Source organism: Condylura cristata, unplaced genomic scaffold (assembly GCF_000260355.1).
Source record: "Condylura cristata isolate star-nosed mole 26May11 unplaced genomic scaffold, ConCri1.0 scaffold00013, whole genome shotgun sequence".
Lineage (NCBI taxonomy): Eukaryota > Metazoa > Chordata > Mammalia > Eulipotyphla > Talpidae > Condylura > Condylura cristata.
Genome location: NW_004567114.1, coordinates 47,865,345 through 47,890,484, shown reverse-complemented (window position 1 = coordinate 47,890,484; position 25,140 = coordinate 47,865,345). Strand labels below are relative to the sequence as shown.

Below are 25,140 nucleotides of genomic sequence, written 5' to 3'. Positions count from 1 at the left end.
CCAAATACCCCTCACTGATTACTTTCAAAAATAGGCTTTTTTTTTTTTAAAACATTTGTTTATTTAAATCCAGAAAGAAAAAGAAAAATACTGGGTGGTTTCACTCATAGCAGGAGCATAAAGTACTGGGTAGGGTGGAAAATAATAATGAACAACTATATAACAGACATTTTACTGGGGTGGAAGGGAGAATGGGATAAAGGACTGGGGTATAGGCCAGAGGTAGAGGGGTTGAGAGCATTCACCAGAAACAGCGTGGGGAGCAGAACAAGCAGATGGATAAAGCACACTGCTGAGGGGAGCAATGAGCGGGCCAGGAGAGGTCTGCTAGCCACATGGGCCACCCCCCTGGCCTGGGATTGAACTGGTGCTGCAGTAGCTGCAATAGCTACATAGAGTGCTAAGCTTTAAACCTTTGGGGCACCAGGAAGGGCCCGGCTTGTTTTTTGTTTTTATTTTCAACATAGTTACATTCTTCAGTTATGTATTGTTTATGGCTGCCTTTGCCCTGCAGTCCAGTAGTACAGAAGAGGCCATGTGGCCTGCAAAGCCTTAACTATTTACCATCTGGCCCTTTATAGTGAAACATAGCAAACCTTCTTATAGAATATCATCAGCCTCGGCTGAAGTGGAGAAAGGAGAAAGTAGTGACATTGAAGAAGCAGTGGGGATTAGGAAAGAGCCCCTCCTTTTCCCTCAGCTTTGAAAGAATTGAAAGAATGAGCAGCGATCAAAGAAACATTATTGTGGGTGTTGAGAGCCATTGAAGTGTTTTTAGCAGAGCTGTGGTGTGTATCTTTTAGAGAAACCTCTCTGGCAACTGAGTGGAAGGATTTGAAAGGGTTAAGAAACCTTTTCTTGGTCCTGGTGTGGGATGAGGAGAGAAATGAAGGGTAAGGGAAGAAATAACTCAACTGTGAGAACATTTTAGAAGATAAAGTATCGGCATTTGCTATGACTAGAGTGGCAGGAGAGGGACAGGATGATATTTACATTTTTGGCTTGAGTGATGGGATAAACAGACTTTCACTCCTTATTTCTTTTCTTCCATACTCCCTGAAGTATACCATTTATTAGAACAGATATGGGGGATAATACTTTAATTTCTGTTGTGCTGAATTTTAATGCCAGCAGAATATCCAGGGCTTGAGGTCCATCTTGAGGAAGAAAGCTAATGCTGGAGGTTTGAGAGATCATCAGCATAATGGTGGTAAGAATGCCTGAACCCCTCTAGAGAAGCAGTGGACTGAGTTCAGAATTGATGGGTATGAGGTAAGAAACCCCAATATAGGGAGGAAAATCAGAGAAAGAAGTTCATATATTAAGATAGAATAGTTTGAGCAACATAGAGAATCTGTTGAGTGCAGTGTCACACACACCAAAAGAGAGACTAAATGAGATCTACAGGATAATTAAGTATCTCTCCCATATGTTTTATTAACTTTCTTATGTCAGGTAAATTTTTAGTTTTTGTTTCAGACATCTGTTACTGTACTTAAATATGATAGCCAGCAGATGGCAACATTGTAACATATAAAAGTTACTCTAGTTTAGCCATATCAAGTTAATTAAAAGATTTGATCAGCCTCTTTTAATATTAAACGGATATCTATGTCATTTTTGTTTAAGTCAGCTTAGTGACAGTAGGTAAAAATGGGTACTGTATATGTGAATTGTAAGTCAACAAGCAAGACTCCATAAAATATGTATGTAGAGGATTGATTTAAATATGTGAAACTCATTGAGAGGATACTAGTAAAGATCAAAAAGTAAATTTGGAACTATTAGGACAGTTACTTCAATATTAGGTTTCCTTCTTATTTTTATTTGTTCTTAACAATAACATTAAATAGTCAGATTTTTTTCATATTCAACTTCTCAGGTATGAACTCTTTATTAAGAAGAAATTTAAATATGTGCAAAAGTAGAGAAACTAGTATATCAAAACTCTTGCTCAATGATTATTTAACTCTTGCCACACTTATTCATTTATACATCTACCTATTCCTCCCTTGCCCCTCAGGTGATTGTGAAGCAAATCTAAACTTAACTATTTTTTATCAATTCATTTTTAAACATATTTCTTTATTTCTCTTAAAAAATACTCTTATGTCACTTGGGTTTTTTTTCTTATATATTAAAAAATACTTTAGAAAAATGGTTCTCAAAAGCTTTGATCTTAAGATCCTTTTACATTTTTAAAAATTGTTAAGAATGCCAGAGTGCTTTGGTTTTGGTTTATATGAGATATTGAGGATCTGTAAAAATATCTATTAGTTTATTTAAATAACAATATAAAAACTACTACATGGCAACATAAATAACATTTTTTCTTCACAATATCTAAAGCAGAAAAAAACATTATATAAGAAAAGAGGCATTATCTTACATATTTATAATCTCTTTAATTATATGTCTTAATAGAAAACAACTTGTTATACCAGTCACTGTATTAAGTATGTTGTGATTTGTTATTTGATTGAAACATATGACAAAAACAAGTACTTGGAAAAGAAAAGAGTGTTTTATTGGCATTTTCAGATAACTATGATTCTTTTTTGATATAGCAAAATTCCACTGCATACTTAGGAGCTAATAAGAGTAGGAAGGTGGATGATAGCGTAGCATTATTGTAAAAATGACTATAAACTTACAGATTCCCTAAAATGGTTTTAGGGGATAATAGGCATCCTCAGATTAGTTTAAAATAGGGGCTCTGCAAATATTCTGTTGTAGATGCAGTTCCCTATTTTTTCCTGTTTTAAAAGTTTAAATAAAATTTACTTCCCTTGGTTTTATTACACATCTTAATAGAGGAAGTTAAAACAAAATAAAGAAGTCTTACTATTTAGTGTCTCTTCTGTGTCGCTTCTTTTAGCTTTTATTGAGATATAGTTTATACTTTCTAAAACTGAATTATTTTTTCTTGTAAAATAACATGTATTAATTATTGTCAAATTATTATTCTCACACTATTCATTATTGTTAAAAATATAGTCAAAATAGACAACTCTAAAGAGGAAATAATAGCCCACTGTAGTCCTCTCACTTTGAACTTCTAATGAAAGTTTAAGTACCATAGCAGTTCTCCATAATCCTGTCATTTTGAAAGTCTTAAAACATTAATGACTTGGGCTTCTGTTTTCTAAAAAAGAAATCTCAGGAGGGCAAATTGCCTGGAGTACGTTTAATTGGGTTTTTTAGTTCTGCTTGATAGTATCTCTTTAGTTAATTGACAGAAGGGAGGCCTCCTGGTATTTCTCTAACTTCAATTTAAAGACAGCACATATGACCTAAATGAAATGTTAGTATAAGAAATGCTCTAATGTAGGGTTTTTTGTTTTTTGTTTTTCTCAATTTGGAATGGCAGCTGCAACTCTGAAAGATGTGAACTAACTGAACTCTTCATCAGTCTTCAGAAGCTGCTCTCATTTCTTTTGGGTTTGAAGATCTCTAAGATGAACTGTGTATGAGGTTCCCCCCACCAACAAAAAAAAATGCGTGTAAATGGTAAACTTGGGAGGTTGATAGTTTAAAAAAAACTGTGCAAAGAATTTCAGAGAGGTGACCCACATAGGACAGCAGACCTCTCCTGTCTCACCTGCTGCTCCCCTCAGCACTGTATTTCAGTCAGTCAGTCTGTTTTGTTCCTGGCTCTGTTTCTGGTAAATTGTCTCACCCCTTCCTACCTTCCCCAACCAGTTCTGGCATGTACCTTAGTTTTTATAGCCATAAATAAATAAATATATTTTTAAAATAGTCCTTAACTTATGACCATTTAACCCAATGCACACTTAATTAATCATTGATGCTATTCCCTATTCCTTCTTTAACTCCACGAGTAAAAATTATATAAAAGGAATGTAATCTGAATCTCCGAGATGTACTGATACAAGAATTACAGCCAAAATGTGAAACTTTTAGAAAAATCAATGAATGTAAAATACAGAAAGGGTAAAATGTAAAAAGAAGCAGACTCCTTGAGGTGTCCTACTCTACAGCTAATATTTATTTCCCCATATTTCTTCATTCATTACTTTCTCTTATATAGCACTTGTTGAAATTCTACCAACTGAGAACCAGTCTTTTTAAATGAGAATTTACTTGAAATAGTTCTTATCCTAATGAAGCCGGAGTTCTATTTACTAAAGAATAAAAAGAATTGAGTATAGATATGGTTACTGCTGTTTTATAGTTGGTTGGTGATTTTAGATCAACTTTTTGTGGGGCTTGAGGGAAACTCTAAGAAGGGTGTTAGAATGGGAAGTTCCATGTAGTTCCATGTAGATCTCAGAGGCAAAGGAATAAAGGAACCTTTGGTTCCTTTAAACAGTAGAAATATGCATAAGGTACACTTTTTCTTTGACCAAGGACCAGAAAGTCTGGTCTTATAACCTTTGATCTTTTCTCCCTCAGCTTCAGGCTGGTAATGTTATTATTAAACTGAATCCCCATTATGTAGTTCAGTTTTTTTTTTATAATAGGTTATTTTTACATCATTTTGTGCCTTTTTACATCATTTTATTAACAATACCTGTGGACTTCCCATCACCAATTCACCCATGTGCTACCACCATAGTCCCATGCACTCCCCTCTCCCCCGCCCTATGTAGTTTCAGATTTTTAAAAGATTTATTTATTTATGCATACAGAACTAGGGTTAGGCCAGAGGCATGGTGGGTGAGAGGATTCACCCGAGAGAGAGTGCAGAGCAGAACAGGCAGATTGATGAAGTACACTGCTGAGGGGAGCAGCAGGCAAGACAGAAGTCTGCTGTGTCATGTGGATTCACCTCCCTGGTGGGGATAGGACCCATCTGCAGCTGCTAGGTAGCTTCATAGTGCTGCACTTTAACCCATTGGGCCCCCAGGAAGGGCTCTGTAGTTCACATTTTTTTACAAATTTGTATTTATAAGAAAAGTATTGTGAGTTCTAAATAGCCACTTTATTATTATTTTTTAAGATTTTATTTATGCATACAGAAATGGGGCACAGGTCAGAGATACAGGGATGGCCGAGTAGACTCACCAGAAACAGAGGTGGGAGTAGAAGAGGCAGGTCGACATAGTACACTGCTGAGGGGAGCAGTTGGTGAGACAGGAGAGGTCTGCTGTGACAGGTGGATCGATCACCTTTGGAATGGGATGGAACTCTCACTGAAGTGGCCAAGGCTTGGCCTAGCTTAGCTTCGCAGTGCAGTGCTCCAACCCTCTGAGCCACCAGGGAGGCCCCAATAGCCACCTTATAATCGAATTTTTGGAAACTGTGTGCTGGAAATAAAGTGCTACCCAAAGCAACTGTTTTCAGTTCTCTTCTACTTAGAAAGTGATGCCTCAGATTTCTTTTTTTTTTTTTTTAAAGATTTATTTATTTGTGCATACAGAACTGGGGTATAGGCCAGAGGTTCAGGAGCGGCGAGAGGCTTCACCAGAGACAGAGTGGGGAACAGAACAGGCAGATCGACGAAGTACACTGCTGAGGGGAGCAGCGGGCGGGTCAGGAGAGGTCTGCCACGCCATGTGGTCCCTTCCGGGGCAGGCGGGAATCGAACTCATGCGGAAGCGGCTTTAGATTCTTAGTGCTGTGCTTTCACCCGCTGCGCCACCAGGGAGGGCCCACCTCAGATTTCTTAATCAGGTTTTCTTTAGCCATGGACTAAATGAATGTGTCAATTTTAATTTCTTTTCATTTGGTCTTTTGAAAATAGAATGGTGTAAATAAGATAGTAGCTTAGAAGCAATAACACAATAGTACTGAAGACTATTTGGTCTACTGAGTGTCTGAGAGAAGAGAAAAGTACCAAAGTGAAAAAACGGAGGCTGAGATGTTGAGAATAGGGCAAGGTTTTCTCTAGTCTTTTAAAAAAAATTTTTTTTAGATTTATTTTATATATTTATACATGTAAGAACTAGGGTGTTCGGACAGCGGTACAGGGGGTGAGAGGATTCATCAGAGACAGAGTGGGCAGGAGGACAGGCAGACCTACTCAGATACACCACTGAGGGGAGCAGCGGGCCAGATGGAAGAGGTCTGCAGAGTCATGTGGGTCAGCTCCCTGGCTGGGGTTTGAACTGCTCATGCTGCAGTGACTGGTGATAGCTTGATAGCGCTGATACTTTAACCCTTGTGCTAATAGGGAGGTCCCTCCTCTAGTCTTCATTGTGCCAAATTCCTGATCATTACACAGATCTTCTTCTTATAGCCTTTTCCTAATAAATGTGACTTTCTTCTCTGGCTATTCAGATATCAAAAACATAAGTTATGACTTCTCTCTTTCCTTTTTAATTCTACTTCCAAAATCCTGTTCATTTCCTTCAAAGTATATCTGACCATTTCTCATCACTTTCACACTCCAACTATCTTTTGATCCACCCCACCACATCTCCAGACCAGACAACTTGTAATAGCCTCCTAGTGGGTCTACCTGTTCTCAATACATCAAATCTGTTCTAATACATTAGCCAGGCAATCCTTTTAAGTCCATGTCAGATCATATCATTCTGCTTAAAATTTAAAACTCTCCTGTAGCTTCCCATTTCAATCACACTGAAACTTAGACTGTAGGGATCTTGAAAGCCCTTTGCATTCTGACCCCAGTTAACTTCTGGGATCTTATTCCAATGCAGCTATGCTGGATTCCTTGTTGTTTCTTTGTCATACCAGATATGTTCCTGTCTCAGGACCTGTGAACTTGGTGTTTTCACTTCTAACAAATATCTGTATGATTGTTCACCTATCCCCTTCAACTCCTTTCTTAAATGTCTTCTTGGAATAATAATTGTGACCATCCTACTGAAGAATGTGCATATACTCCGCCTAAGCACTGTCTTGTGTTTTTGCTTTATTTTTCTCTATAACACTTACATATTTTATTTACTTCAATATCTATCTTTTCTCCATATTTGAAGAGAAACTCTGAGAGTAGGATTTTTGTCTGTTTGAACTCTGTGGTATCCTGGCAATTGAGAACAGTCTCTCTATATATTTTTAAAAGATTTATTAATTTAAGCATACAGAACTGGGGTAACAGTTCAGGCCAGAGTTGTGGAGGATGAGAGGATTCACCAGAGACAGAGTGGGGAGTAGAACAGGCAGATGGACTGAAATAAACTGCTGAGGGGAGCAGTAGACGGATCAGGAGAGGTTTGCCACATTATGTGAGTTACCTTCCTGGCTGAGGATCGAACTCCCTGGCTGCAGTGGCAGCGATAGCTTCATAGAGGTGTGCTTTTTAACCTGTTGTGCCACCAGGGAGGGTCCAAGAACAGTCTTTGACATAAATAATGCTTACTGAATGGTAGTTACTATTTATTAAATGACCTGTGGTAGGAGCTTTGTATCTGCACCTAATCCTTGTGGCAATCCTGTAAGTAAGGTTACATTTCTTTGTTATCCCTCAGAGATATTAAGTGTCTTCACTGCCAAGTTTATTAGTAGTAGAGCTAAGATTAGAACCCAAGTCTGTCTCCAAAATTTGAGTTTTGTTCATTCAGCTTTTCTATGTTCATAATAAAATACTGAGTAGCTAATAAGATAATTGGTTCTTCATTTGCTAAAGGAAAGCGTGCCCTGTATTTCAAATAGTAACTTCCAGCTTCAATTATCTTTGTTTGAAAAGATTAAAATGGAATCAAATTGAGTGTTTAAAAGAGTATGCCTCATTTATCTGGAATCTTTATTTATATTCAGAACATATATATTCCCCTAAACCGAGAAGTGGGAGTACTGTTTATATTCTTACAGAAATTGAGCAAATCTTCAAATACTTTTTGTTTCTTAGTTTTAAGTATGCTTTTATAAAAAAAATAAACACTTAGATAAGGCTTACTATATGCTCACCACTATATAAGTACTTCATAACTATTAACTCATTGAACATAGTGCTTTAATAACTGTGGGAAAGTTATTAGTCTGTCTTACCCTGCTTCTTGAACAGAAAGGTTTAAACATGATCACCAAAGCCCCTTCTATTGCTGAAGTTTTAAAACTTTGTAACTGTTGCCAGGCAACCTAGTTATGTATTATGAAAAGTAAGGTAAGGTCCATTTTTCCTAATGGGACCAGAGTTGAGGGGTAGAGCCCTAAAGATAGTGCAGAGTGAAGGAGGAACTTGTGGTTTAGATGACTAAAATGTGCAGAATCTGTATAGTCTGTTGTCAGTCTGGAGGGAAAGAAAGGACACCAAATCAGATTCCTATAGTGTGAAGCTCTAGACCTCACCATTGTCTTTCCTTAGTATCTTACGTTAGAAATTCAAATTTGTTGAGTCTTGAGCAGAGCACGTGATATGTCTTTATATCCAGCACTAATTTAGTTGTAGGTTGATATTGGCCAGTGGTTTCTTTTCCCCTATTGTTTCAAGAAATAAGAAATAGATAAGTTAACAATTTTGTACATGAAATTACCAAAATTGTACTTAAACAAGCATCTAGATCCAACTACTAATTTTCAGGAAGCATAAGGGGCATGTTACCTCTCAAGAATCCTCAAATCTAGTCTGTAGAAAACTATAAGGTGAACATTTTCTTCCAATAAATCACTTGCAAAGAGAGAGAGAAAGGAAAGACTAGTAGATGAAGAGCAGTTTGAAATTTATCAACCATTTTCAGTTTATAAATCATACTGGATCATTAGCAAAAAAATCTATTAAGAACTTGTTGATTATTTTTCAGATGTAATAATAGTAGCAAATTGTATTCTATGATTGTATTGTAGAGTTATATCCTTATGGATGAAATGCTATGTTACAGACATACTTCAAACTATGGGGTATGTCTGGCCTACAGACATACTTCATACTATGTTACATACTTCAAAAATAAGTAGGAGGTAGAGTAAGGAATAAGTAGGGTTATATATGAAACAAGTTTGGCCATGAATTCACATAGTTTGAATGGGTTCAGTAGGATTTATTTTATTATTCTACTTTTGTGTATGCTTGAAATTTCCATTGGAAATTTTTTTTTTAAAGATTTATTTATTTATACATACAGAACTGGGGTACAGGCTGGAGGTGCAGAGGTGATGAAAGGATTCACCAGAGACAGAGTGGGGAGCAGAACAGGTAAATCAATGAAGTACACTGCTGAGGGGAGCAGTGAGCAAGATAGGAGGGGGTATATCATGCCATGTGGGTCACCTCCTGGGCTGGGGATTGAATTTGCACTGCTGTGCCCTAACCAGCTGCACGACCACGGAGGGCCCCAGAAAAATTGTTTTTAAAAATTAAAAATAGGGGCCTCCCTGTTGGCGCAGGGGTTAAAGTTTCAGCACTATGAAGTTATCACCAAGCATACAGGTTAGCTCCCACCAGGGAGCTAACCCACATGGCACTGCAGACTTCTCTGGGATCTACCTGTTGTTCCTCACTCTGTCTATGCTGAAGCCTCTCACTATGACCCCTACATCTCTGGCCTATACCCCAGCTCCTATATGCATAAATAAATAAAAATAAATCCTTAAAAAAAATTATAAATAGACTTTTAGAATAGAATTATGAGGAGGGAGATTATAAAACATTGCATTCTTAGTGAATTTCATGCAGAGGCAACATCTTTCTGTGATATTTTCCCCCCAAATATACTCATTATAAAAGAACAAAATAGTTCAGAAATGTGACAATAGAAACTGAAAGTCCCTTCTTTAATCAAATACTTTTTAAATGCTGAAAATCGTGGTATCATTTGCACACTATAATATGTTCTTTTTTCCTTAAATGGAATGCTTGGAGATCCATATAAGGAATACTTGATCAAATTTAAACCAAGAGCTGGAGAAAGATTTGTTACTGAACCACATTGCTTTTACTTTACAAAGTTTTTTGTTTTTTTTTTTTTAAGATTTATTTAGTTATTCATACAGAACTGAGGTACAGGCTAGAGGTGCAGGGGTGGTAAGAGGGTTCACCAGAGACAGAGTGGGGAATAGAACAGGAAGACTGACGAAGTACACTGCTGAGGGGACCTGCCGGTGAGCCAGGAGAGGTCTGCTGCTACAGATGGATCACTTTCCTGGCCAGAGATAGAACTCGCACTAAAGTGACTGTGGTCATTGTGCAGTGTTTCGCTTTAACCTGCTGCACTATCAGGGAGGGCTACAAAAGGGGTTTTAATGTTTGTTCTGGTGTTAAAAGTTCTGTGTATTAATCTACTGTATTGTGAAGACTATAGCCTAATGTGGCAATCTAATGTTCCAGTGTTTTTACTATCTTTACTATTGGTAGATTAATTCTGGTCTGTTTATACCTTCCATGTATGGAAATTTGAACCAGAGAGCGTTTTTCCTCAACAGAGCTGACTGGGAGATTTGGAATAGGGAAATTTCCATTCTTTGTTAATAACATCTTTAGGTGCATTTCCTCTTTGTTTTTGCATCTTCAGATTGTGAAGCTGCAGGGAAGTAAAATGTGACTTCCTGAATTTAGGAAGCTGACTTTTCTTTAGGAGGCTTGTAATTGGAATGTGTATGGATTGAGCTACCTACATAGCAGATTTAAAATTAGTATTGTTGGTGGGGGGAGCTTTTTCAAAGTTTTCTAAAAATCGGGCCCTCATTGGTGGTGCAGCGGGTTAAAGCACAGCACTGTGAAGCTCTCTGCAGCCACTGCAGCTCGAGTTTGAGCTCCCCCCACCCAGGTGACCCACTTGGTGCAACAGACCTCTCCTGACCGCCCACTGCTCCCCTCAGCAGTGTACTTCATCAATCTGCCTATTCTGCTCCCCAGCTCTCTGGTGAATTCCCTCACCCCTCGCACCTCTGGCCTGTACTCTAGTTCTTGTGTGCATAAATACATAAATCTTAAAAAAAAAAAAAAGTTTTCTAAAAATTAGTTTATTACATTTGTGCCAGTCATATATTTGCTTAGATTTGAATGAACAGGTAACTGGGGTTTTCTCAAAGACAGACATACTGCTTGACAGAACATTAATTTTTCCAAGCAGACTGAAAAGCCACAAATGTTAAAATTGTATTCTAGCCATATTTATAAAGACATATTGTATATATGCCTTTTCTTTCTTTCTTTCTTTTTTTTTTTTTCATCAAGCAGATCATTTAACGTGTAAGTTGTCCAAAATGAGAAAAATGAGCAGAAAAATAGGAAAATAGTTTAGGCCAAATCTTAGGAGTAATCTCACTGGGAAACAAACTTATTAGATAGATGCTCAGGGGCCATTACACATGAGCTATAAACTATTAATAACATATTTATTAATTATGCAGTTATTGTCTGTATCTCTTGGCCTAATAACTGTGGTTCAGTCTTTCAAAATATATTTAGAGGGCTGAACTATCTCTAAACATGGGTCAGGGCTTTGGGGAAAATTTTTTGAAGTGATCGCTTCCCAATTTGCTCACTACTGTGTTGATGTTGTAAGGCTAATACAGATACAGAGAATCTTTTTTGTTTGTAAGTTATTCTTAGAGTGCAATTTTATTTCATTTTTTAAAGTTGAGAACATTGGTTCACAACAGTATATAATTTAAAGATATAGGATTTAGGTATAGGTATACCATTTAGGTGTATATATCACACCAAACATATAACCAAAGTACCGCTAATTAATTTTTAAAAGGTATGTATTTTACTCTTCTAGTTCAGTTGAGATATAAATGACATACAACATTCTATTCATTTAAGATGTACAGGCTGGTGATTTTATGTATATAAAATACCGAAATACTTCGATAGAGCACTTCCAGAACTAACAGAGCAGAATGATCAGTCGAAGCATAGCATTCAATATTAGTAAAGCTAAACTAGTGTTTAAATCTAAATGTCTTTGCTTTTAATTTACCATTATTGTATTGGGCTAAAACTTTTAAAGCAAAATACCCCCAGTAATTAAAGGAATAATAGTAGTTTTTGTGGGTAGAAGAACCATAACTCCTTCTTTGCTTATTTTGAAACTCAACCCCGGTGGTTTTTGGTTTAACTTGATAGAATTCTGAGTGCCTAGAAAATTTAGTAAAATTTTGTGTAAATATGTGCGCAGTATTACAGGTAAGTTATAAATTACTAGGTAGATACCATATACATATCCAGGGTAAAATGAGATTAAATTCCCAGTTTATTTATGTAAAGTCACTAAACTTATCAGAAAGTGGCCAACCAGAGAAATAACTGCAGTGTATTTCAACAGTTTTTCAGACTCCTAGAGTTTTGTAGGGGTTGGCAGTTACTGACAGTGTCTATCAAAAGTAGACTTTTCCTGTCTTAATTGTGTCATATCACAGACGTTTTGTGTCTCTAGACTGACACAGCAGTTCACAAAAACACCACAATCTGCATGCCTTCTAAAAGAGGATGTTTATGAATTTTGGACTTTCTTTTCCTCATCAGAGAAGAATGCCCAATTACCTCCATTGAGGAGGTTTTTATTTTCTTGAAGACGAACAGGGATTTAGCTTTCTTTTGTCCTACTGAAGACTCCCAAAGTGTTCTTCTTGTTTTTTTTTTTACCCTAACTACCCTTTTAAAATCAATATAACCTACTGCTCATGAGCCACTTCCATGTGAATATGCCTTTATAAGCTCAAATTCAGCAAGTCACAAATCAAGCACTTCATAAAATGCTTCTACCCTTGTAATCTCCGACCCCAACTTTATTTCCTTAGTAATTTTCCTGTTTGCCATATAGATTGAAGAGATTAAAACTGATTTTGACTCCTCTTAAATCTTTAATCTTTGTGTTTAGCCAGTCATTCCATTTTGCAGTATTTCTCATATCTGCTTGTAGTGTTCCCTTACCACTGCTTCCATACTGTCTAGAGCATCTCAACCTCACCTTCTGTGTTACCTGCTAACTGGTTTTCCTGCGTCTACACGTTTTGTTTTTGTTTTTAACACTATTACTAGATGGATCTTTTTAAAGACATTGATTTGATCATTTTCCCTTGCTGAGAAATCCTTCTGTACTTTCATATTACTACTCCAAAAGTATCTTCTTCACAGTTTGGCTGTCATCTACTTTTCTTTTTTAAAAAATGCATTTTTTTTTTTTATTGAGGCAACTTTGATTTACAGGACTGTCTGTCATTTAGGGGTGTAGGTTCACACCTGTTCAGATATATGTTACCACACCATAATCACCATCAAAGTAAGCATAATCTTTTACCATATGCCACTTCCTCCCTTTTTCCTACTCCCAGTGGTAGCCTCTCTGGTAACTTCTAGTTTTCAGCCACAGTTCTAGGGCTTGCTTTGGTTTACTTTTGTCTGTTTCTTTGTTTTTGTTCCTTTATATTTCACGTATGAGTGAAATCTTCAGGTATTTGTCTTTCTTTTTCTGACTGATTTTGTTTAACATATGCCTCTCCAGTTCCATTCATATTTGATGAGTTCATCTTTTTTTTTTTTGTAGTTGAGTAATATTCCAGTATGTATACATACCACATCTTTATTCACTCTTATGTTGTTGGGCAGCTAGGTTGTTTCCATAATTTGACTGTTGTAAATAGAGCTGCAGTGCACATAGCAGTGCACCTACCCCTTTGAATTAGTGTTTTTGTATTCTTTGGGTAGGTAAGTAGGAGTAGAACTGTTGGATCATATAGTAGTTCCATTTGTAATGTGTGGAGAAACCTCCATAGTGTTTTCCATAGGGATTAGACCAGTCTACATTAGTTTATTTTTCTCTTCACCCTCATTAAAATTTGTTTCTGGTCCGGGCCCTCCCTGGTGGCGCAGCTGGTTAAAGCACAGCACTAAGCAGCTAAAGCCACTTCAGCATGAGTTCGGTCCCCACCCTGGAGGTGATCCACATGGCACAGCAGACCTCTCCTGACCCGCTCACCGCTCCCCTCAGCAGTGTTACTTCGTCTTTTGGCCTGTTCTGCTCCCCACTCTGTCTCTGGTGAATCCTCTCACTGCTCCTGCACCTCTGGCCTGTACCCCAATTCTGTATGCATAAATAAATCTTAAAAAAAAATTTTCTGGTCCTTTTGATGTGGGTCATTCTCACAGGTATTCATTAGGAGCTCATTGTGGCTTTGAGCACTTTTCCATGTGCCTATTGGCCATCTGTATGTCTTCTTTGGAGAAATAGCTACAGAACCTACTTTGCAAACCTCATTTCCTACTACTCATTGGTTCTGGGCTACTTTGCTGATTTCTTAATTTGCTTTTCTCTTTAAATTCTATTTTTCACTCACAGTGTATCTTAAGTCCTTTTTCTAACAAGATCTCTCCTCACCTCTGTAGTCCACGTTAATCACCTTCCTTTGAATTTACAGCTTTTATGAACTCAAATACATTTGGCTATACCATTCTCTTGTCTTCATGTTTAATTTTTTTATATCAATATATGTGACCACATTATAAATTTAGAGAAAGGGTGCCCTCCTTTGTATTCTCCACAATGTTTGCATCCAGTAGGCATGCAATATATGTGACCACATTATAAATGCTTGAGAGAAAGGGCATCCTCCTTTGTATTCTCAATGCTTGGCATGCACTAGGCATGCAATAAATATTGTTATTTAAACATTAATAAACTTCTTATAGCTACTATGTTTAATTATATCAATAACTCTGAGGAAAGAGTTACTCCTATGTATATAGGAAATTGAAGCTCAGAAGTTCCTTAACTTGCTATTCCAACACAGTTAAAAGTTTTGAAGCCAGAGTTCAAACCCAGGTCTTAGTGTTCAGTAACAGATGCTGTTTGCACTATACCAGTAATCTTACCTCCTTTTTGTCTGTTGTATGTATTTTTGGGGTCAAAGAACACTTAACACTTATCTTGGTATTATTTGCTTACTTAATGGCAACAGAAGAAAAAGATGTGCAAGCATGAATTAGCAGTAACTCCAAGGAGAAATAATAAAACAGATGCAAATTGTGTCCAAGTTCACAGAATAGAATTTCCCTGAATCTCTGCTTAATGGTGGAATGACTCATCTTCCAGTTGTACATTTTTCTTCAGTTATTCAATATCTGTATAAGGTAGACATAGGAGGGAAAACTGATGATGAGATGCACAGGACACGTCATTTGAGTAATGACTGTTCCCGGGATAGCCCCAAGATTTCTACCTGAGTGTTCTGACCTCTCCCATTTACTGTTTAACTTTTTTTCAACTTTGGCTTTCTTTCAGAGTAAAATTACTTCTCATTTCCTTTCTGCCCTTTATGTGCCCTTCCATAGGCTACTTATCTCTGTGATGTGCAAAGATTTTTTGTATGTTTATTTAGCATTAGCAGAATTTAGTACTGTTTAACTTAGCCACTAGAAATTCCAACAAAATTTAAAATATTCCCTTCTCTATTTTTTTTTTTTTTTGGTTAAGAACAGAAAAGACAAAATACACACAGAATGACAACCCAAGCCATTTTGTTTTAATTGTCAGCAAAATTGAGTACAGCTGACAGTAAATTCTGTTTCATTATTATTAAAAAATTTAAGCTTTGATAGCTTTTGTGATACAACTGGTAAATTATACTACTGTTTTATAAATAAGAGAAATAAGATAATTTGGCTCAATGATTTATGAATTATCTATGCTTGTGTACTACAATGACAACGGGTCTAGTTTCAGCCTAGAACTCTTCTGAGCAGGTATGTGTATAATGATCTGTGGCCCCTGTTTACATCACCTGGGAATAACCAACATGCAGGCATGCTTTTCCTGCATGAATGGTGTCAATTCAGTTATGGTAATTACAGGAATCCTTCTACATACATCCATATGCAGACTGGAGTCAATTTCTGAATCAGAAACAGGAAGCATGAAGTTATTTTCCTGTATTAAAACCCCAAGAACTATAAATGACTAACTATTGATTAAACATGTGCTATTATTCCTTAGCTAAAGCTCATGCAGAGGCATTTGTTGTATAGAGGTTTTGTGGTTAAATCATGCAATTTTATTGAATTTCAGAGTAAAATTACTCTTCATTTCTTTTCTGCCTTTCATATAGACTTTATAAGCTTCTTATCACTGTGATATGCAAATATTTACCTAAGGCCCAGAAAAGTGAAGTATCATACAAGCTAATAAATGCCCCCGCTGAGAAGATGTAAGCTCAGACCCTTTTATCATAAGCTAGTCTAGGCTGCTAGCATCCTCACAGCTTCCCTGAGGGCTTGCGTTTGTCTCTTGAGGAGGACAATATTAATAATAATGTAGTTTCCAACAATACGGTTAAAGGAAACATTTTGAGTGTGGTTACTCTTTCAGGGTGAAAATGAAAAACCTATAGTTTCTTTAAAAATAATCTTCAGGCCCTCCCTGGTGGCGCAGCGGGTTAAAGCACAACACAAAGAAGCTTAAACCACTTCCTCATGAGTTCGATTCCCGCCTGCCCTGGAGGAGATCCACATGGCGAGGCAGACCTCTCCTTACCCGCCCGCTGTTCCCCTCAGCAGTGTACTTCGTCGATCTGCCTGTTCTGTACCCCACTCTGTCTCTGGTGAATCCTCTCACCCTCTGCATCTCTGACCTGTACCCCAGTTCTGTATGAATAAATAAATAAATCTTTAAAAAAAAATCTTCAGTAATTGCATACTTTCCTGAGAATTCTTTTTTAGGGCTTTAGTTAAAGTCTATCTATGTATGATGCTTGATTTTTCTTCAAATCTTTTTTTCTCTTGCTTATTTCTTTTTTGAAAAGTTTTTTTGGGGAGTCTTAATGGATATTTTTTGTCTTCTTTTGGAATCATACAGTGAAAGAATTTAAATAATTTTGCAGTTTGCTTCCAAGGGATGGAGGGAAATTAGGCACTATTTCGGTGATTTAGTGCTTTAGTTCCTGGTTGATTGTGAAGCTAAGGGGATTTCCAGGGCGTGTGTGCATGGATGAACTCTTTAAAGGGAAAGCAGAATTAAAAACAACAATAATAAAAGAACAGTGAGTAACAGCATTCCTAGGTTTGCAGCATCCACAGCATGTTATTGCCTTTCCTTATTGATTTGTTCATTTCTAATTTGGAAGCAAGATACCATTATTAAAAATATTTTGTCTTTTTGCTTCTCTTTTTGCTATTCCTTATAGTCTGTCAGGGTATAGTAAGATAGGAAAGGAGGGTAGGGTGAAATGAATAATTTTTTGTTCTTGGCTAGTAATAGCTGCTGAGACTTTAACTTCTGTGCCACCAGGAGATGCCCTGTGCTACTGTTTTAGAAATAAAAGAAATAAGATCATTCAGCTTCTTGAAGCAATAAACTAAAAGAGTAGAAATAGATGCTCTATTTCTTTTTTTTTTTTTTAAGGTTTATTTATTTATGCATACAAGAACTGGAGCACAATCCAGAGTGTGAGGGGTGAGAGGATTCACCAAAGACAGAGTGGGGAGCAGAACAGGCAGATTGATAGAGGGGAGCAGCGGGCAAGACGAAAGGTCTGCTGTGCCATGGGGTTAGCTCCCTGGCCTGCAATCTATGGTTCCTGAGTTTCATATTCAGAGAAACCTTTTCTGTTACAAGATTATTTAAAAATGAGCAAACAGTAGACTGATATACAAACAAAAAAACCCTCCTTTTGCCTCCTATTTTTGTTGTTTTTCCCTTGAAAGTTTTGATCCATCTTTTTCTAATGTAAATAAGGCATAATTCCAATTTCATTTTTTTCTGAATAAAGTACCAGTTGTATCAGCATTTACATAGCAACCCATAGGTTGGGATGCCACTTTTAGCATATATCAAAATCCCATATATGTTTACATCTGTTTCTGGACCTTGTACCCTGTTTTGATTAAATTTAGTGGAGCTAATCCTTATAACTTGGTTGTGGCTCTTTAATAATTTTCTTTAAACATGATTTTTAAAAAAGATTTATTTATTTATGCATACAGAACTTGGGTACAGGTCAGAGGTGCAGGGTGGTGAGAGGATTCACCAGAGACAGAGTGGGGAGCAAAAAGGCGGACTGACAAAGTACACTGTCGAAGGGATTGGGGGGGGTGGGGCCAGGAGAGGTATGCTGCGCCATGTGGATCACCTCCTGGGGTGGGGATCAAACTCATGCTGAAGAAGCTTTAGCTTCTTAGTGCTGTGCTTTAACCAGCTGCCCCACCGGGGAGGGCCCAGGGTCCACGCTTTTTAATAAATTTTTAAGAGACAGACATTGTAAACCAATGCTAAATGTATTAGTAATACTCGCTGGTTTAAAATTGTGTTTCGATATGTCACATAGTTCCATTACTAATGACTTTAAATAAAATTTAATTTTGGGCCTCCCTGGTGGCACAAGAGGTTAATCTCAGCACTATAAAACTATTTGCAGCCACTGCAGCACGAGTTCTATAGCCCAGGGAGATAACCCATATGGCACAGCAAAACTCTCCTGTCTCACCCGCTGCTCCCCTCAGCAGTATATTTCAGCCTATAAGCCTGTTCTGTTCCTGGCCCTGACTGGTGAATCCTTTTACCCCTCGCTCCTCTGGGCTATACTGCAGTTATTGTATGTATAAACAAATAGAACTTTCAAAAAACTAATTGTATTTATTTTTGAGGTAGCATTGGCTTAGAGCACTTAATGTGTTTTTTAGGAGTGCAGGTTCACACTCCTTTAAATGTATATACTGCATCATGCGCACCACCTTTGTACCAGATGAATCCCTTACCACAGTCCATTTGACCCCCTTCTCTTTCTGCTTTTACCCTCTACTGCCTGCTCCTCTGGTAGCCTCTTTTCTGTTGTTGAAATCCAAGTGTTTGTTTTCATTTTGTTTTATATGTTTATTTGCTTTTTTCTTTATATTCCATAAGTGATACCATTCAGTATTTTTCTTTCTCCCTCTGACTTATTTCACTTAGCACAGTCTCTTCAATTTCTATCCATGTTGTTCAAATGGCAAGATTTCATCTTTTTAATAGTTGTATTGTATTCATTGTGTGCATATACAATATCTTGTTTATTCAGTTACCGGTGAACTTTAAACATTAACCATAAGTCAAGCACAAAATACATTTATAACTATAAAACTTCTTTATAAACAAAAAAAATCATATATTAATGCTAACCCTCACTTTCTCACCGAATCCCAAACTTTCTATATTAGGCATCTTTCTGAATAATATTCTTTCAGTGAAAGGAGAAATATAGTTAACTGTTTTATTCTTTGCCTGAAAATATCTGTTTGAATGATATGGGAATTAGCACTTCCTAACTCTGAAGGTAGTATTCCATTTTCGTCTGGTTTCTCTTTTATTTAATGGTGATATGATTTGATATTTCTTGTTCCATTGTAAATCATCTCTATTTTCCTTTTAAGAGATTTTTTTTAACGTCTGTTATTCTACGATGGTTTATTTACTTTTTCTGCTTGGGATGTACTGTGTTTCCTGAATCAGAGGTTTCACATATTGAATCCATTTTGAGCTCTTAATATTTTCATATACTGCTTCTTCTAAAATTCCTGTTAGACTTTTGTTGGACTACTTTATTTTCTCCTTCATGTCTTTTGCTCTCTTTCTCTCATCTTTTCTCTTCAAATTGCATTCTAGGTAGCTTCTTCAGATCTATCTTTTAGTTTACTACTTCTTACTTCTTCCTACCCATTCAATTAAGAGTTTACCCAGTTTTGTTTTAGTAATTTGCTTTAAAGGTGTGCTTTCTGCGATGAGTAAATCTATACACTGTGTGACCATCACCATAATTCACTTTTAGAATGCTTCTATTCCCCAAAAAGTTCCAGCATGGCTTTTTGAGGTCAGTCCTTATTCCTACATCAAACACTGATCTGTTCTCAGTGTCTGTAATTTTGCTTTCATTAAAAGTTCTGTATAGGCCCTGCCTGATGGGGCAGCGGGTTAAAGCACAGCACTAAGAAGCTAAAGCCACTTCCGCATGAGTTCAATCCCCGCCTGCCCCGGAGGAGATCCACATGGCGCGGCAGACCTCTCCTGACCCGCCTGCTGCTCAATCCCCGCCTGCCCCGGAGGAGATCCACATGGCGCGGCAGACCTCTCCTGACCCGCCTGCTGCTCCCCTCAGCAGTGTACTTCATCGATCTGCCTGTTCTGCTCCCCACTCTGTCTCTGGTGAAGCCTTTCGCCACCCCTGAGTTTCTGGCCTGTGTGTACCTCAGTTCTGTATGCACAAATAAATCTTTAAAAAAAAAAAAAGTTGTGTAAAAATAGAATCCTGTAATCTATAATTTTTCTATTTGCCTTCTTCCATTTAGCATAAAATTATTTGTTTTTATAGTATGTTAGTTTTAGTTTTGAATATAATGTTTTTAGTGTTTGTTGTTATAAGTATCAGTACTTGTCATTGATAGACAGTATGCCATTGTATGAACATACCCCAATTTGTTTAGTCACTAGCTGATGGTTATTTGGATTTTCCCTGTTCCCTTTCATTTGGTTTTGATTAGAGTTCTGTCGAATTTTCCTCTAAAATTTTTCAAGGTATCTGTTGTTCCTTATAGTCTCATTCCTTGTTTAAATGTTTTAATTATTTTTTACATATTTGTATTGTCTCTCAGACTTTCCTGTTATCTTTTATCCTGAATTTCTTGGGCTCTAATTCTTTGTTATATTCAGGGACTCTATATGGTGCCTTGTTTACTTTGATATTCTTTAATTTTAAGTTGGTTAGTTCAATTTTAGAGGAGTTAATCTTTTCTATAATAATCCCTCAGTTGCCTGAATTGTTGACAGTGTTTCTCTAGAGTTCCTTGTTTTGTTTTTGCCATGTGCTTGAGAGATATTACTGGACCAGAACAAATTTTTACGTGATTTCTCAGTTAAGCATGCTGAGTTCTGTAGCACATGATTTGTCTAAGCTTGTGTTCCAAGCTATTTAAGACACAAACCTGAGTTTTATTTTGTTTTCTTAAGGAATGTGTTTTTTCTGCTTATCTTCATATTGTGTCTTGACATCATTTGGAAAGGCTCCTCTTTTATTCATAATTACATAAGTACACTTTAAGTTTCTCCCCCTTTTTTGATTCAAGATTTGCTAGCTCACTAGTTCCTATGGGAATGTCAAAAATCCAGCCCCTTGTTTGCTAATATTATCTTTTCTTCTTGCCTGGGCAACTTTAGCCTCAACTCTTTACCATTCTGACTTTAAAATCTAACTTTGTCTTTGGAACTTGAGACGTAATTCCTCTTCTTGCAAGTTCCAGCACATTCTTAGTATTTTTGTTGTATTTTACTCAGCCTTTTTAAATATTGATAGCAAATATCTATTGTTTATTGTTTGTTCTTTACATCTCACTGGAATCAGAAAACTCAGATGATTATATGTATTTTAAGTAGGATACTATTTAATTCTACAATAATTGTAACTATAATTTACTAAATGCAAAACATTTTAAAACATAACTTGCTAGTAAATGATTAAAAAATTCTAAGATTATTATTTGTTAGATTTTTTCAAACATGTGACTTCATATTTCCTTGGTTAACTTACACAGTCAGGTTAGTATTCTTTGAGATTTTATTTGTATCTTGTAGCTTAAAGAAAGCACACAAAAGAAAGTTGGCTATTACATGCAGAGATTTTTGTTGTTGTTTCCATGTTCAGAGCAGTACTTCCAGCTAAAATAGCTGGTATTCCCCTGTTTTTCCTTGCTCACTAAGACTAAAGTCAGTTGTTTTAAGACTCCCTTTCTTCTGATCTTTAGAAAAAAAAATTGATATTTGTAGGACTTTGATTATAAATATCTTGGATCTGTTAAGAAGGTGCTTCTCCAAAACAAAGCATGGATTATGTCCTCACTTCACTCAGGTCTTTATTGCTTTACTAGAAAGACCTTTTCCTTTACCATAACTAAAATAGAAGCGAATTAGTGAAAATGGTACTAATAGCCTAACCTGTTTAATTTTTCTTCAAGTTTTCTCTACCAGAAACTAACACATATTTGTTACCTTGATATTATCTCTTCCACTAAAATACTTCGTGAGGGCAGGGAATTTGTTCATTGGTCTATTCCTAGAATTAGAACATTATTTGGCATATAATAACTGCCCAATGAAAATCTGTTGATTGACCAAACAAATATTATAAATAATGGCCTTAGAGTAGAATCTAACCTATACATGTTTTGTTTGAGTTTCTTTTTCTTTTATTCTTTAAGGAAGTTATTTGACATTTCAAAATGCCAAATAGTTTAGCTTTCCTAAAAAATAAAATCTTTTAAACTTGGATCTTTATTTTTGTATGGCAGCAGTTAACTAGACTAAACATTGGAGTGCTTCCTTATAAGGGACTTCAACTCTCCATATTTTCACAATCTTTACCTCTTTTTTTTGAATCTTAGACAGTGAGGCTTATGCTTTTTGCTGTTGATCACGGGAATCAGCAGCCTCTGTTGTAAGTCATAGTATTTACAGTCCTGTGCAGTTACATTCTTGAGACTTAAAACTTAATACTATAAAGTAAGTAAAGATAGGAGTTGTGACAGTTACTGAAGGAGATATATTTTGAACTTATGGCATGGAATTGAAATCCCTTTAAGCCAATAAAAACATGAGAAGATATACAGCATCATTCGGCCCTCCCTGGTAGTGCAGCGGGTTAAAGCGCAGCACTGTGAAGCTATCTACAGCCACTGCAGCATGAGTTTGATTCCCACCTCCTTAGGTGACCCACCCGGCATGACAGACCTCTCCTGACCTGCCTGCTGTTCCCCTGAGCAGTAATTTCAGTCAGTCTGCCAGTTCTGCTCCCCACTCTGTCTCTGGTGAATCCTTTCAACCCCTACACTTCTGGCCTGCATCCAGTTCTTGTATACCTAAATAAATAAATCTTAAAAAAAGAAAGAAAGAAATACCCACAAGTATGAACAGTAACTTGTGTTATTAAGGATGTAGAGGAATTGGAAGCCTCATATATTACATTAGGAACATTAAATGGTACAGTCACTCTAGAAACAGTCTGGCAGTTCTTCAAGAAGTCAGACATCGAATTACCACATGATATGGTAATTTTACTCCTAGTTATATAGCCAGGAGATATAAAAAGATCCAGGCAAAACTTTTATACAAATGGTGATAGCAGCATTGTTCATAATAGTACAAAATAACCCATATGTTTGTCAGATGATGAATGGGTAAATAAAATGTGGAATATCCTTACAGTGGAATATTATTCAGCAGTAAAAAGAAATGCTGATTCATCCTACAACATGAACCTTGAAAACATGCTGAGTAAAAGAAATCAGTCACAAAGATTTCATCTTGTATGACTCAGTTTTATGAAATGTCCAAAATAGGTTAAGTCTATAGAGGTAGAAAGATTAGTGGTTGCTTTGTCATAGGGTGGAGGATGAAGTTGACTGCTAATGAGTGTGGAGTTCCTTCTCAGAGAGAGTGAATGTTCTCAAATTGTGGTAGTTGATATTGCACAATCTATGAACTAAGTTGTACATTTCAGACATGTGATTTTTATGGTATATTAAATTTGATCCTAAGAAAATTATTGGTTAGAAAAAGAGCTTCTTTTACAAATAACCAAGAAACAAATGACCCAAAGATTGGTAAATTCTTCACAGCCCCAGTCTTAGCCAATGTGTAACTAAGTACAACCTCAGCAGTAGTCTTCAAAAGAAATAATCATTCTTTAAGTATATCTTCTGTTGAAACAGCTAACCTTGCACGATGTGATGCCTCATGCTGTAGTTAGCATGCCATCACAGTAGACCAACTCTTTGTCCTGCCTTATCAGCAATTGCTTTTGAGTACAATGGCATAAATTTGTTCAGTTTGAAAAGTGAGCATCTTAAGGCCCCACAAAAGTATTACAAGAATCTGTGAATGGCAACATATTTGATAAGCGGAGCTTTTGTAATGGGAAAAAGGAAAACCTAACCTGACATGTTGGAATTTTTTGCCTATCTACTAGATGATATGGATCAGAAGGATAATCTTTGGATGAAATTATATTACTTACCCTGTGATTGCAGAGGCTCCTGAGACTCTTTCAAATGCGCTATCTTATGTATACTCTTTTCCATTCTGTAATTTTAAGGGATTTCCCAGTCTTGTTAGCATTGAATATCAGAACTAAAAGGGGATTTTATAAGTTAATCTAGTTTAACTCTTGAATTTTGCAGATGTCTATTTTGCCAGTTATACTAAGTCACCTTAGTTTATCATTACTCCAGAGGTGAATGTAATGCAATACTAAAAGCAACACCAAAACGATAAGTTGGAAATGTAGTGGGAAATCTTTTTCATGGTAATTGCTAGTGAAACCTGAATTATAGAAACTCAGTGCATTTGTTTTGTTGCCCTTGGTTCATTCAGACTGAAATAAAAATGACCATGTTGAGTCTTCTTGACAATTTTCTTTAAGTTTATAAAAAAGTCATATCCCTATTCCAACTAATACTCAGTTATTTTTGATATTAATTGAAAATTTCTGAACACTTTAAAGGGAATATATCTGAGCAGGGAAATTTTAAAACAAAATGTTTTATGAGTATAAAGGTCAGAGGAGGCCCCTCACAATTGCAGTTGGCAGGGATAGAAAAGCTAAATACAGCAAGACACGAAAACAGCCATATGGATTAATATTTTGTTTTGTTGTTTAAAGATGAAATGTATTATGATTTAGAAATATTTGTAACTATGTATATCTGTCTGTTATTGGTTTCTGATTTAATTATCTGTGTTCAGCAAGCATTCTTAAGAGTTTAATATTTTAAAATGTACTGACTTATTTTACAGCATAGCTCGTATGGTCTCTCTTGTTGTTCCTTCTTTATTTTGAAAAGAAGAGATTTTTTCCATTTTGGGGTCTAGTATCCATTAGTTGTCAATCGATTCCAAATGGTTAATAGCATAATTTATGTCTTCTATACCCTTACATGTTTTGATTTACTTGTTCTATCATCGAGAGGAGAGTGTTGAAATCTTTATATATAATTATAAACTTACCTAGTTCTTTTTTCAGTTGTTTAGTATTGTTTCCTGTATTTCGTATATTCTTATTTATGAGTACGTTTCCCTAATATATTGATCTTGTTATTATGAAGTTTTCCTTTGTATTTTTTGTAGTACTCTTCTCAAGGCTTATTATGTCTAAAATTATTGCCTCTCCAACTTTTAAACTTACTAGTGCATGATATATACTTTTTACTTTCAGCTTATCTGTATATTTAGGTTCAAAATACATCTACTATAAACAGTATTTTAATAGCATTGGTTTTAAATATTATACTTTGCTATCTATTTTCTATTTATCCAG

General features: G+C 36.3%; 1 protein-coding gene across 2 annotated transcripts in view; it reads left to right on the top strand.

The window, feature by feature from the left end:
* KIAA0391 (KIAA0391 ortholog) overlaps positions 1-25,140 on the top strand; it is a 97,793-nt gene that overhangs the window by 9,874 nt on the left and 62,779 nt on the right. The window lies entirely within an intron of this gene.